Source organism: Spinacia oleracea, chromosome 4 (genome assembly GCF_020520425.1).
Source record: "Spinacia oleracea cultivar Varoflay chromosome 4, BTI_SOV_V1, whole genome shotgun sequence".
Classification (NCBI taxonomy): Eukaryota; Viridiplantae; Streptophyta; class Magnoliopsida; order Caryophyllales; family Amaranthaceae; genus Spinacia; species Spinacia oleracea.
In genome coordinates this window covers 44,158,890-44,172,714 of record NC_079490.1, presented here as the reverse complement: position 1 = coordinate 44,172,714, position 13,825 = coordinate 44,158,890, and positions in this window count along the sequence as shown.

The following is a 13,825-nucleotide window of genomic DNA, read 5'->3' as shown; positions in this document are numbered from 1 at the left end:
AAAGACTTGCATATTATTGATAAATGAAATTCATGTGCTCGTGCCATTACAACCATCATTGTTTGTCTTGATTACTTCTTTACTACAAACATTAGACACAAAAACATTACAATTCCTATTTTAATTGCTGCAGCTTGGAATTTTTTGAGCTCTTTCACTCTTTTCTTCAGTTTCTTCAGTTCGTCACTTATATTGTCGTTGTCTTCCGATGTTCCCTCATACTCTATATTGCTCTGTTGCTGTTGGTGTTGTTGATTTTGGTGTAGAACACTTCCTTTGCACCACATAAAATGGTTACAAGGATCACACTTGTAATATAGCCTCTGTGCATTTTTGGATGTCTCGGAGCTTTTTATTGCACATTTTTTGGAACAAATAGGACAACATTTGTTTGGAACAAGTATGTATGAAAACAGATTGGATGATGATGTATTGGAACAAGAACTCATGCTGTGTTGTTGTTCTTGCTGCTCTGTTGTTGCTGCTTCTGTTGTTGATGCTTCTGTTGTTGCTGCTTCTGTTGTTTGTTATTGTTGTTGTTGTGTTGTGTTGTTCTTGCTACTGGTGTTGTCTATTCTTGTTGTTGCTGTGTTGTTCTTGCTGCTGGTGTTGTGCTGTGTTGAAGTCCTTGCTGCTGCTGCTATTGGTGTTTGTTCTTGTTGCTCTGCTGTCTTGTTATTCTTGTTGTTGCTGCTGCTGCTGTTGTTGTTTGTTCTTGCTGTTGCTGCTGCTGGTGTTGCAGGGTTCTGCTTGTTGTTGGTGCTCCTGTTGCAGTGTTCTGGTTGTGCAGGTGGGGGTTTGGGGTGGACTGTTTGTGCAGTTGGGGGGGATTGGGGTTTAGGGCAGTGTGGTGTTGTTGTTGGGTATGGTATATATAAGGGAAATTAGTGTATGGGTGACTGCAACGGCTATATTATTCAAATTCAACGGCTAGTTTTTGGAAAAAAAATTACCAAACCTCAGGGGTATTTGGTGCTTTTTACCAAACCTCAGGGGTATTCGGTGCATTATGTTTTAACGAACTAACTGCCTAACGGAGGGTTAACGTCCGTCAGACAAAAGGGCATTTAATGATATTATTGCATACGTCAGGGGTGTTTGGTGCATTTTGGAAAGTTTAGGGGTATTTGGTGCATTAAAGTAAACCTCAGGGGCATTTGGTGAAAAATCCGTTTAATAAATGTTTCATATTTTTTGTTCTCTTCTGGAGATTAACATTGATCAAGGGGAGTAGATACACTGTGCAGTTGTATTTTTTTCTTCATATTTTCTCATTTCGTGCTGACGTATGATCGCCCCAATCAAGAGATTTATGATACTTAAATCAATTACAAAACACTTGTAAACTCCTTGGTGATCTTCAAGTCACCTACTATCATTATGGTGAACTTCGGGTCACTTACTATCATGGTGAACTTCAAGTCACCTATCATATCATTATACAAGTCACTTACTATCATGTTTCATTTTTTGTAAACTTCTTGGTGATATTCAAGTCACCTACTATCATTCTGGTGAACTTCAGGTCACTTACTATCATGGTGAACTTCATATCACCTATCATTATAAAAGTTTTCAAAGCTATTAATATCTCTTGTATTTATTTTCTCAATCGATTCATTATAACTATTCGATTGAAATACAACCCAACCTCATCAATTTGTCTTGCCTTTGAATATATATACAACATATGAGGGAATGTCAGCACATAAATTTTTATTTGACAAGAATTTTCAAATTCTCATGACGGGTGTTCTTAAACCTGGATGGCCTAAATTATCACATCATACGTATATAATATCATATAAAATATTTCGTTCGATAACTGCTGGTTATCTTCCCTAAGTGATCACTTACTTTAATTATAAAATACTATAATTTGGACATGTTGTGATGTGATATAACAACACAAACTCATTTCTAATAGCAAGACAATTTAACAAAACTTGTGGAAAGATAGCGTGTACTCTTCTGGAGTATACATTGTAAATGTGGTACATATCAATTTCAATAAACATATACATCTTTCTTCATCTTCGGGGTGATATCAATATCATAAGCTCATACTCGTATTCATAAAAGGAGTCATTGATTTATGAACAAAAACTAGTACCACATTTAACATCCATGTATCATTTTAATCCATATACCACTATTTTTAAACTAAAAAGCTATCTCCCACTGATCTTTATATATATTATATTCTTAACTATTGTAAGAAATATTGTTTTCCCCACTAAATACATCTCTTCATAATTATTCTCATTGATGTATGAGGGGGCATTCATAAACTTTAATAACCAATTATTTTCTTCAGGAGTGGTGATCAAGAAATCAACCATGATCAAATGGTTCCAAAATCAATTTCTCCAAAAATTACAAACATGATTTATATATCATAATATAAACCACCCAAAATAATATAATGTCTAACTTATATAAAAACATAAAATCACAATATAACCATAAGACTCACAACATTAAAACACAATTAGCGTAGGTAAACTATTGGTGTTTCATACTTAGAATTCAAGTGGCGGACTATTTTCCTTTTCAAGGATAATAGCAGACTAGTGGCGCATTATCACAAGAATTCACGATGAACAACTAAAAAAAAAAAATCAAAACTATGACAAAATTAAAAATAGTAACCGCAAATTATAAGAATTGTGAATACCGTAATAATTTATTAAATTAATAGAAACTTGGTATCAAAATGATAATTACGGAGTAACTGCTTGCAATCGAGAAACATAATATTGGCAGTCCTAATGCACAATATTCTTGCAATATGATATTACCAAATAAATCAAATCAAACCGCCACAAAGAAACTAATATAGCAAATAATACCGCATAGATGGTATCAACAAATAATACGAGTCAACCACTTCACTCCATATAAGCATATGGAGAATAATACGTTAAATAAGAAAAACGGTTGCATTGAAATTAATGCGAGCACAAATTCATGATGATGAAGATCAAAATAATGATCGATCAAAATAAGCAGTAATATGACCAATTACAAACCAATTACAACATATAATAAATAAAGATCAATGAGTTTAAAGTAATTAACAAATGGGATGATAGTATACAGATGCATGTAGGCACATGATAGCATAATTTGTTTAATACTATCGATTTCCGTCAATCAAAACTCCAAGTATAAAATCAAAACCCTTTCTCAATCAGACGCATGTAGTGCAATAAATATGGAAAATTATCACAAACGGTTAATCAAATAAACAATGCGAAATTGACGGTTATCATCGCGGTTTATAAGATTATAGACGAGTAAACACAAAATAATATAATAATTAATACGTAGTGATACTAACCAATAACGATGATTCTTGTAGTTATTTTCTCGTTTGTTCACTCGCGGTTTCCTTTGATTTCCATCAATGTTTGGCAATGGTGCTGATAACGTGTTATATAACTAGGGAAAAGGGGGAGAGAGGAAGAGAGAAAACAGGCGATCATCTTATTCTCATTAACATAATATGTACACATACGTACATTATATAGGATAAGGATGTCAAGGGCATAATGGACATCCACAATACAATATATTTATAACACCCAACAACTTTTATTGGGTCCAACAAGTCATAAACCTGTTGTAGGCGGTAATATATCTCTACGTGACAGTACTCTCTCTCATTAAAACTGATTTCAACTGGGATTACATTTTTAGTTTATAAATTCGAATTTAATTGGGGATTTCTCAACTGCAAATTTATCAAATCTGAAAATAATTTGAGATTTCTCAACTACAACCCAACAAAAGCTGCGTCGTTCAAAGCTCTACAGTTTAATCACCTTAGGAGTCTGAAATTACTGTTCTTAGGAAGTCTATAGTCGCTGCCCAAACAACAACAATAAACGAGATTAAATTAATCGTCTTTTAATCACCTTTGTTGTTTCTCCACCGACACAGTTGATTAAAGCCGTCAAAATCTTTTTTAATATTTCCGGAACTTTACGGGAAGATGAAAAACAACAACGTTTATCTCTCATGTGAAAAAACAAGAGAAGAAAAAAAAATGGAGAAAGAAATATCAGCAAAAAAACTATGCATCAATTATTTTGTTGGAAGTTGCATTTTTTAAAAAAATTAAAATTTAAAATTCAAATAACCTATTCTGAAAATTTTGGGAAGAATCTCTATATATACTCACTCCTTATTTTAAAAAGAGATACAATTTGATCGGCACGTAGTTTTAGGAGAGTGAGTTGAGTTTATTAAAATAAGATGAAAGTGAGGTAGTAAGTGAATTATTTATTATAGTAAAAAGATGACGTGAGTAAGTATAGGGACCAGAAGAAAGAGAGAAATATTAGTATAACTAGTATTGAAGCCCGTGCGATGCACGGGTTTGACAATTTTTGTATATTTTTTGTCTTATATATTATATCATTGTATACAAATAGCCGTTTTATAAAGTATATCTATATAAAATGTTGAAATAGTTTCCTTTTCAAATTGGAGTATAAATGTAGGTTAGGAACTTGTGTATATCAATATTGTTATCATATCATCTCCTCTCTTCTTTTCATAATGTGCTCAACGTAGCATTAAAAAAAATCAATAAAAATAAAAATCAATGGTGTAGAATATTAGGAATATATTACGTCAGAATTATTTTAGGAAATATTATGTTAGAATAAGTATTTGGTTCATATTTTTAAATTAAATACTTAGAAGGATCTATCCCTCAAATAACTCTTTTTGTTTTCAATTCTATCTTTTTGTATTTTTTTCTCTTATTATCTTTTTACTTAATTAGTACTTATCTATAATTTTTATTCCTAGCAAAATTCATCTCTTATATATATATATTTTATCCGGTACTTATTTATCTATTTCTATCTTAAAATTTTGAATAATATTAGTTAAATATTTATAGTAATGAGGATTCATTAGACCAAAAAAAAATAGCTTAACAGAAATTGTGAAAATCAACAACTTTAATTAAATTTTCATTCACCAATTTATAGATAACTCAATGTTAAGGGATTTAAACTTAAATTTACATTTCTAAATTTTTCGGCCGGGTATTTACTTTGGACACAATTGCTTAAATCATTCATCATTATTTATCATAAATAATGTAGTTATCAGACCTTAAAACCATCCGGCCCAATTACTCACAAGTGTATCTTTAAATTCTTTTTGCCCGGTTACAGGAAAATGATGATATTTGAGTAACTTTCTTAGTTCATGTTGTATTATTTTCAAAAGCTTTAATATTACCTGCTTAGTTCTTATGATGGAGATATATATTGCAGCATATGTGCCAAGTGTGGTCTTATTTATCGAGGGAGTGTGAATTCATTGTGACAAATTGTTTTTATTTTATATGATTAACATCGTATAACATTAAAAGGACCTCGTCAGGAGGCGAGGATATTGATGATTTTTTTAATCTTCCGATTAGAATGCTAACGGACATGTTTATATAGGACTCCTCCTACTCTCTTGATGAATCTTGAACATGCGTTGAGTAATCGATCTTAAAAAAGTAAATGAAATCCTTATTATTAATGTAATTGAAAATACAATCACCACTTATTATCAATAAGTACAATGGGCATTCTTGGAAAAAAAACATATGGAACTTTGAGTTGTGACGTTTCCTTGTACCCATAGAATTATATGAGATATATAAATGGAGGATACCATAAGAAACCTGTCAATCTCTCGTTCAGCAGCAATTTGAAGTGGAATCAGAAATTTGAAGGTAGGATCTTTATACTTTCATCTCCTTTCTACTGCCGTGGAATTAGTTTGGACACCATAGCTTATTATGCAGTGCTCCTAGACCATACATAAGCAATTATCGTTAAACATCCTTTAAATTTATATACCTCTCACATACGATTATTCAACTGAATAAAAAAAGTAAGCATGAATATATATATATATATATATATATATATATATATATATATATATATATATATATATATATATATATATATATATATATATATATATATGTACAAAAAGGTAGAAGAGAAATAGGATAATTTTTTATTGGAATCTATCTTTATCATATATACCAATTTAATCATGGCAAGACTCTAATGATAATTTTTTTATTGGAATCTATCTTTATCATATATACCAATTCAATCATGGCAAGACTCTAATATTTTTTATATATATAAACCTAAAATATGATTTAATTATATATTATGACATGCTCCCCTTTATATATATATATATATATATTAGATTGAAAGTGGAGACCAAAACATGTCAAAACAGGGAAAGTGTATCTCTTTTTAAAATACGGTCGTTTAAGGAAAGTATATCTCTTTTTAAAATACGGAGGAAGTAAGTGAAGAGGTGATGTTATTTTAGTAACTCCACTTTTGGTGTCCCCTTGGATTACTAAAATACCCTCCACACTTATAGAATAGAGAATATAATTACAACCAATCCAATAGGATAAACCCAAAAAAGCATTTTAATCAATCTAGCCCTTAAATAAGTTCTTACCATTTTAATCAATCTGTTTATATGCGTTCTGCACTATGTAACTTATATGCTTCTTATATTCGCACGAGTCACATTTATATTAGATTTTTTTACATGTTATTTCAGGTTTAAATGTAATAACACAAATCTGTTTTTTATATTCGCACCATCACTTGGAAATAAAACTAGTTTAAAAAGATGATATCTTTAAAGATGCTATTTCATTCAATAAGAGATTTGGTGCACAAGAGGCCTTTGTACACCATGTGTACTTCTATCATCTCCCCTGACCCAATGATCAAAATCTAGTAAGTTCTAATAACAAGGTAGTTACCCTTAAATCAAATATATATATATATATATATATATATATATATATATATATATATATATATATAAAGGAGGCACATTTGCTGAAATATTAGAGCGCCACCTAGGATTGTTAGGTTATGATACATATGACAAAACATAAATCATGCGGAAAATCTTAATGCCAGGAAACATATTATTTACACACAATCATTTAGCATAATTCTGATGCATACACTTTGTAGCGTGCCCTCCCTAGCTGCGCCCGAACCGAGCAAGAACAAGTCTTTAAGACTCCAAGTGTCGTCCCTCCGTAGATAGTCCACAGCACGTCCGGATCCGCCTTAAGCTTGACCAACTAGAATCGCCCTTAAGGTTCCTAGGATTTTCGGCTAAATAGGTTGCAAGTGTTTGGCTGATTTTGTTCCGAAATCTTACCTTAAAATACTTCAATTGATGTGTATAAATCTGTGACCCTAGGCACCTATTTATAGAGTTTATGGAAAGGACTTATAATCCTATTAGAATACTAGTTTATTTAATTATAATCCTGCTAGGACTCTAATTAAATAATCTATATCTTTTAGAATTAGGGTTAATCATATGAAGAATCCCGGTAGCCTTAGGATTCGAGTAACACACACGAGTGGCGCACAAGCACCGCACGCAGGCCTTACGGCCCACGCGGAGCGCAAAGCCCAGCTCGCCGATGCCTTTGATCCGCGCGCGCCCAAGGCCTTGGCTAGGCCTGGCCTTTGCGCTGGGCCTGGTCGAGGTTTGGCGTGTGTTTGTTGCGCTTTGGCTTGCTGGGCGATGGCCCGGCTTCGTGCTGGGCCTTCGTCTGGCAGGCCTCGTCCGATGCTAATTCGTACGACACGCTTCTGATTAAATTCCCGATTCCGGAATTCATTTCCGATACGAACAATATTTAATATTTCCGATTCCGGAATTAATTTCCGTTTCGAACAAATATTTAGTATTTCCGTTTCCGGAATTATTTTCCGATTTCGATAATATTTCCGATTCTGACAATATTTCTGTTTCCGGCAATATTTTCGATGCTGGTAATATTTCCATTTCCAATAATATTTTCCGATACGTACCATGTTTCCGTTTCCGGCAACATCTACGAATTGGATAATATTTATATTTCCGATACGATCCGTATTTCCGTTTCCGGCAATATCATCGTTTCCGGAGTATTCACTTGCTTGCCTTTGACGATCTCAGCTCCCACTGAAACCAAGATCCGTCGATTCCGAATATCCATAGATGGAGTATTTAATTCCATTAAATACTTGATCCGTTTACGTACTATTTGTGTGACCCTACGGGTTCAGTCAAGAGTAAGGTGTGGATTAATATCATTAATTCCACTTGAACTGAAGCGGCCTCTAGCTAGGCATTCAGCTCACTTGATCTCACTGAATTTATTAACTTGTTAATTAATACTGAACTGCATTTATTAGACTTAACATTAAATGCATACTTGGACCAAGGGCATTATTTGCTTAAGTCTCCCACTTGTCCTTAGGGACAAGTGTGCATTTCCTAATTCCTTTGTCGCTTGATGCTTGCTCTTGAACATAAGGTAAGAGATGTCATCCTTATTACGTCCAGAGGTGTTTCTCGGTTTCAGAGTTCAACTGATCAAATAAACAGATAATCATAGCCTATGATTCATCTGAGCACGACCATGCATTTTACAGTTTCTAGCTCTCCGAGTGGCCTTTGTACAACTTTTAAGCATCTCATCCCAATTTATGGGAGGACAATCCCAATCTTGCGATCTTGAGATTAGACTTCGTTTGATAGGTGATTACCTGAGTGTTGTCTTTATAGCCTCCTTTTACAGTGTGACGGTTGGTCAACGTCAAAGTAAGCAATTCTCAAACACGTAATCTCAAATTACTCAGGTATTGAGGATTTAGTGTCTAATAATTTTAATGAAATTTACTTATGACAGATTTTCATAGGTTTGTCCGATACTAGTCTTCCCAAAGTAAGTATCTATGCAAATGATTACGACATTTCCATGTTCACATAGTTCAAGAAACAGAACTACTAGTCATCTTGCATTCTAGTCGTCTAATGTTTTCTATGCGTCCATCTTTATAGAAAACTCCGACCAGGGACCATTTTCAACTTTTGACATTCAAGTTCACTTGATAGTTATTTCTTAGTCATAGGACTGGTCCTGACAGTCTATCTTGAATATTTCGTCAAATTGAAGGGACTCATCATTTAATAAACCACAAATTAAATGGAAAATGAATTCTATTCATTTATTGTGAATGATTAACCAATAATGTTTTACAAAGTATTAAACTCTAAAACTTTAAAACATTAAACAAGGACATCAAAGTCCTTCTCCAATATGCTTGATTCCCAAAGCTACAGTATGCGAGCTGTGCTTCGCCTGCGGCAGAGGTTTAGTCAATGGATCTGATATGTTGTCATCAGTTCCAATCTTGCTTATCTCGACTTCTTTTCTTTCAACGAACTCTGGTAGAAGGTGAAATCTACGAAGTACATGCTTGACTCTTTGGTGGTGTCTAGGCTCTTTTGCCTGTGCAATAGCTCCGTTATTATCACAAAACAGGGCTATTGGTCCTTTAATAGAGGGGACTACACTAAGTTCACCTATGAACTTCCTTAGCCTTATAGCTTCCTTTGCTGCTTCATGTGCAGCAATGTACTCTGCTTCAGTTGTAGAATCCGCAATGGTTCTTTGCTTAGCACTTTTCCAGCTTACTGCACCTCCGTTGAGGCAGAAGACAAACCCAGATTGTGATCTGAAATCATCTTTGTCGGTTTGGAAACTTGCGTCCGTATAGCCTTTAAAAATTAATTCATCATCTCCACCATAGACCAGGAAGTCATCTTTGTGCCTTTTCAGGTACTTCAGAATATTCTTGGCAGCAGTCCAATGTGCCTCTCCTGGGTCTGACTGGTATCTGCTCGTAGACTGAGTGCGTACGCAACATCCGGGCGTGTACATATCATAGCATACATTATTGAACCAATCAATGATGCATATGAAATCCCATTCATTCGTCTACGCTCATCAAGTGTTTTTGGGCACTGAGTCTTGCCTAGAGTCATTCCATGAGACATGGGTAGGTAGCCTCGCTTGGAGTCTGCCATCTTGAACCTTTCAAGCACCTTATTGCTATAATTGCTTTGACTAAGTCCAATCATCTTTTTAGATCTATCTTTGTAAATCTTGATGCCCAGTATGTACTGTGCTTCTCCTAGATCCTTCATCGAAAAACATTTCCCAAGCCAAATCTTAACAGAGTTCAACATAGGAATGTCATTTCCGATAAGTAATATGTCGTCAACATATAATACTAGAAAAGCAATTTTGCTCCCACTGACCTTCTTGTATACACAAGATTCGTCTGCGTTCTTGATGAAACCAAAGTCAGTGACTGCTTCATCAAAACGTATATTCCAGCTCCTTGATGCCTGCTTCAATCCGTAGATTGATTTCTTTATCTTGCATACCTTTTTAGCATTCTTTGGATCCTCAAAACCCTCAGGCTGTGTCATAAACACAGTTTCTGTTAAAACGCCGTTCAAGAAAGAGGTTTTGACATCCATCTGCCATATTTCGTAATCGTAATATGCAGCGATTGCTAACATTATCCGAATAGACTTTAGCATTGCAACTGGTGAAAAGGTTTCATCGTAATCCATATCGTGGACTTGCCTGTAACCTTTTGCAACCAATCTAGCTTTGAAAACTTCAAGTTTTCCATCCTTGTCCTTTTTCAGTTTGAAAACCCATTTGCTTCCAATGGCTTGGTAGCCTCTTGGCAAATCGACCAAATCCCATACTTGGTTTTCTGACATGGAGTCTAATTCAGATTGCATGGCTTCTTGCCATTTCTTGGAGCTAGGGCTCGTCATAGCTTGTTTGTAAGTCGCAGGTTCATCACTTTCAAGTAATAGAACATCATAGCTCTCGTTCGTCAAAATACCTAAGTACCTTTCCGGTTGAGATCTATATCTTTGCGATCTACGCGGGGTTACATCTCTAGATTGACCATGATTCTCACCAGATACTTCTAAAGATCTCTGAGTTTCATCCTGAATGTCATCTTGAGCATTCTCTAGAGTTTGTTGTTCGACTCGAATTTCTTCGAGGTCTACTTTTCTCCCACTTGTCATTTTGGAAATGTGACCCTTTTCCAAAAAGATACCATCTCGAGCAACAAACACCTTGTTCTCAGATGTATTGTAGAAGTAATACCCCTTTGTTTCCTTTGGATAGCCCACAAGGATACATTTGTCAGATTTTGGATGAAGTTTGTCTGAAATTAATCGTTTGACATATACTTCACATCCCCAAATCTTAAGAAAAGACACATTTGGAGGCTTTCCAAACCATAACTCATATGGAGTATTTTCAACAGCTTTAGACGGAGCTCTATTTATAGTGAGTGCAGATGTATTTAGTGCATGTCACCAAAATTCTATTGGAAGTTCGTCCTGACCCATCATTGATCTAACCATGTCTAGCAAGGTTCTGTTCCTCCGTTCCGACACACCGTTCCATTGTGGTGTTCCAGGAGGAGTCAATTCTGATAGAATTCCACATTCTTTCAGATGGTCATCAAATTCATAGCTCAGATATTCACCGCCTCTATCAGACCGCAGTGCCTTAATCTTCTTGCCTAATTAATTCTCTACTTCACTCTGAAATTCCTTGAATTTGTCAAAGGATTCAGACTTATGCTTCATTAGGTAGACATAACCATATCTACTGAAGTCATCAGTGAAAGTGATAAAGTAGCTGAAACCACCTCTAGCATTTGTACTCATTGGTCCACATACATCTGTATGGATTAAACCCAATAGTTCAGTTGCTCTTTCTCCAACTTTAGAGAAAGGTTGCTTTGTTATTTTGCCAAGTAAACATGATTCGCACTTACCATAATCCTCTAAGTTAAATGGTTCTAGAATTCCTTCCTTTTGAAGTCTTTCTATGCGTTTCAAGTTAATATGGCCCAATCGACAATGCCACAGATAGGTGAGATCTGAATCATCCTTTTTGGCCTTTTTGGTATTTATGTTATAAACTTGTTTGTCGTGATCTAGTAAATAAAGTCCATTGACTAATCTAGCAGATCCATAAAACATCTCTTTAAAATAAAACGAACAACTATTGTCTTTTATTAAAAAGGAAAATCCCTTAGCATCTAAGCAAGAAACAGAAATGATGTTTTAAGTAAGACTTGGAACATGGAAACACTCTTCCAGTTCCAAAACTAGCCCAGAGGGCAACGACAAATAATAAGTTCCTACAGCTAATGCAGCAATCCCTGCTCCATTTCCCACTCGTAGGTCAACTTCACCCTTGCTTAACCTTCTACTTCTTCTTAGTCCCTGTGGATTGGAACATAAGTGTGAGCCACAACCTGTATCTAATACCCAAGAAGTTGAATTAGCAAGTATACAGTCTATAACGAAAATACCTGAAGATGGAACGACTGTTCCGTTCTTCTGATCTTCCTTTAGCTTTGGGCATTCTCTTTTGTAATGGCCTATTCCATCACAATAAAGACAGCTTGATGTGGACTTGTCCTGCTTTGATTTATCATTGCCCTTGGACTTTCCACCTTTCTTGAAAGGTCTCCCTTTAGCCTTGAGTAAATCTTTGGCTTCACAGTCGAGTATTATCTTAGCCTTTCTGATAAGGTGAACAAATTTTGCAACTGCTTCTTCTCTAGGTTCACTTAGGTATAGTTGCTTGAAGCGACCAAACCCATTGTGCAGTGAATTGAGCAAGATAGAGACTGCCATCCTTTCGCTTATTGGTGTTCCTAGCAGACTCAAGCGATCAAAATATGAAAGCATAAGCTCCACATGGAACCTCAGTGGGACGCCTACCCTCTGTTTAGTGTGAAGGAGCTGAACATGTGTTTCTTGGACCTCCATCCTATAACCCCTGTTAGGAGAACTAACCTTTAGACCAGACATTGATTCAATCAACTCATGGACGTTTAGGTCCCTATCCTCCGTGCTTCCACGACAGATATCCCTCAGATTCTTGATGAGCGTAAAAGGTTCGTAAGCTACAAACCTTCTAGCCCATTCATCAGGGATATTGTTCAGCATGAGACTCATAACCTTTTTGAGATCCGCATCCAAGGCAGAAAATCTTTCAGGGGTCATGTCTCTGGCATAGTAGCTTGGCATGGGATGTAACAGCATATACTCAAGTCCATTGAGTCTGACTATTTCAACTAGCTTAGCTTCCCATTCAAGAAAATTTGTTAGGTTCAGCTTGACCATAAGCTCAGAACCCATGATGGTGTTTTGATTGTTGTTTGCCATAGTTAAACTACAATAAAAAAAAAAAAGAATAAACAAATAAATATTCATTCACAGTTTCTCTTAATAAACTTAAATTCTAGCATACATGCATAATTTAATGTTCATTAAGCATTTTATTCAAGTTATGTGTTCCGGCAGGTGTGACTAAAATGATTCCAAGACCCTAAAATCCATTGAAGAATTAAGCACATTATGTATTTAGACTCAATTCTAAAATCTTTTAGGTAAGCAAAAGCCTTTTTCTAATAGTCTAGAAACTACTCTTGGTTAATAGGTACGTCTAAGAGCTTATTAGGTAAACCTATCAATTTTGCCACGACATAAAAGGACTCCTTACTTATATCGTTGAGTTTCACCAAAACTAACATGTACTCACAATTATTTGTGTAACTTACCCCTTTAGGATCAATAAGTAACATCTCGCTGAGCGTAAAACTATTACTAGATTGATGTAAAGGTTATCCAAGTAAGTGTTATTTTGGCATGGCACCTTTTAACTCAATTTTGTAAGTTTGGAACTTAAGGCTCTTACTATGTTGGTTAGATTTAAAGTGAACTAAAGTCCTTAATCATGCAACATAATCAAGCTTCAATCTCATGCATATTTAAGACATATTTAAAAGCAATAAATAACTTAAAGCATGCATAAGATAAATGTGATCTAGTATGGCCCGACTTC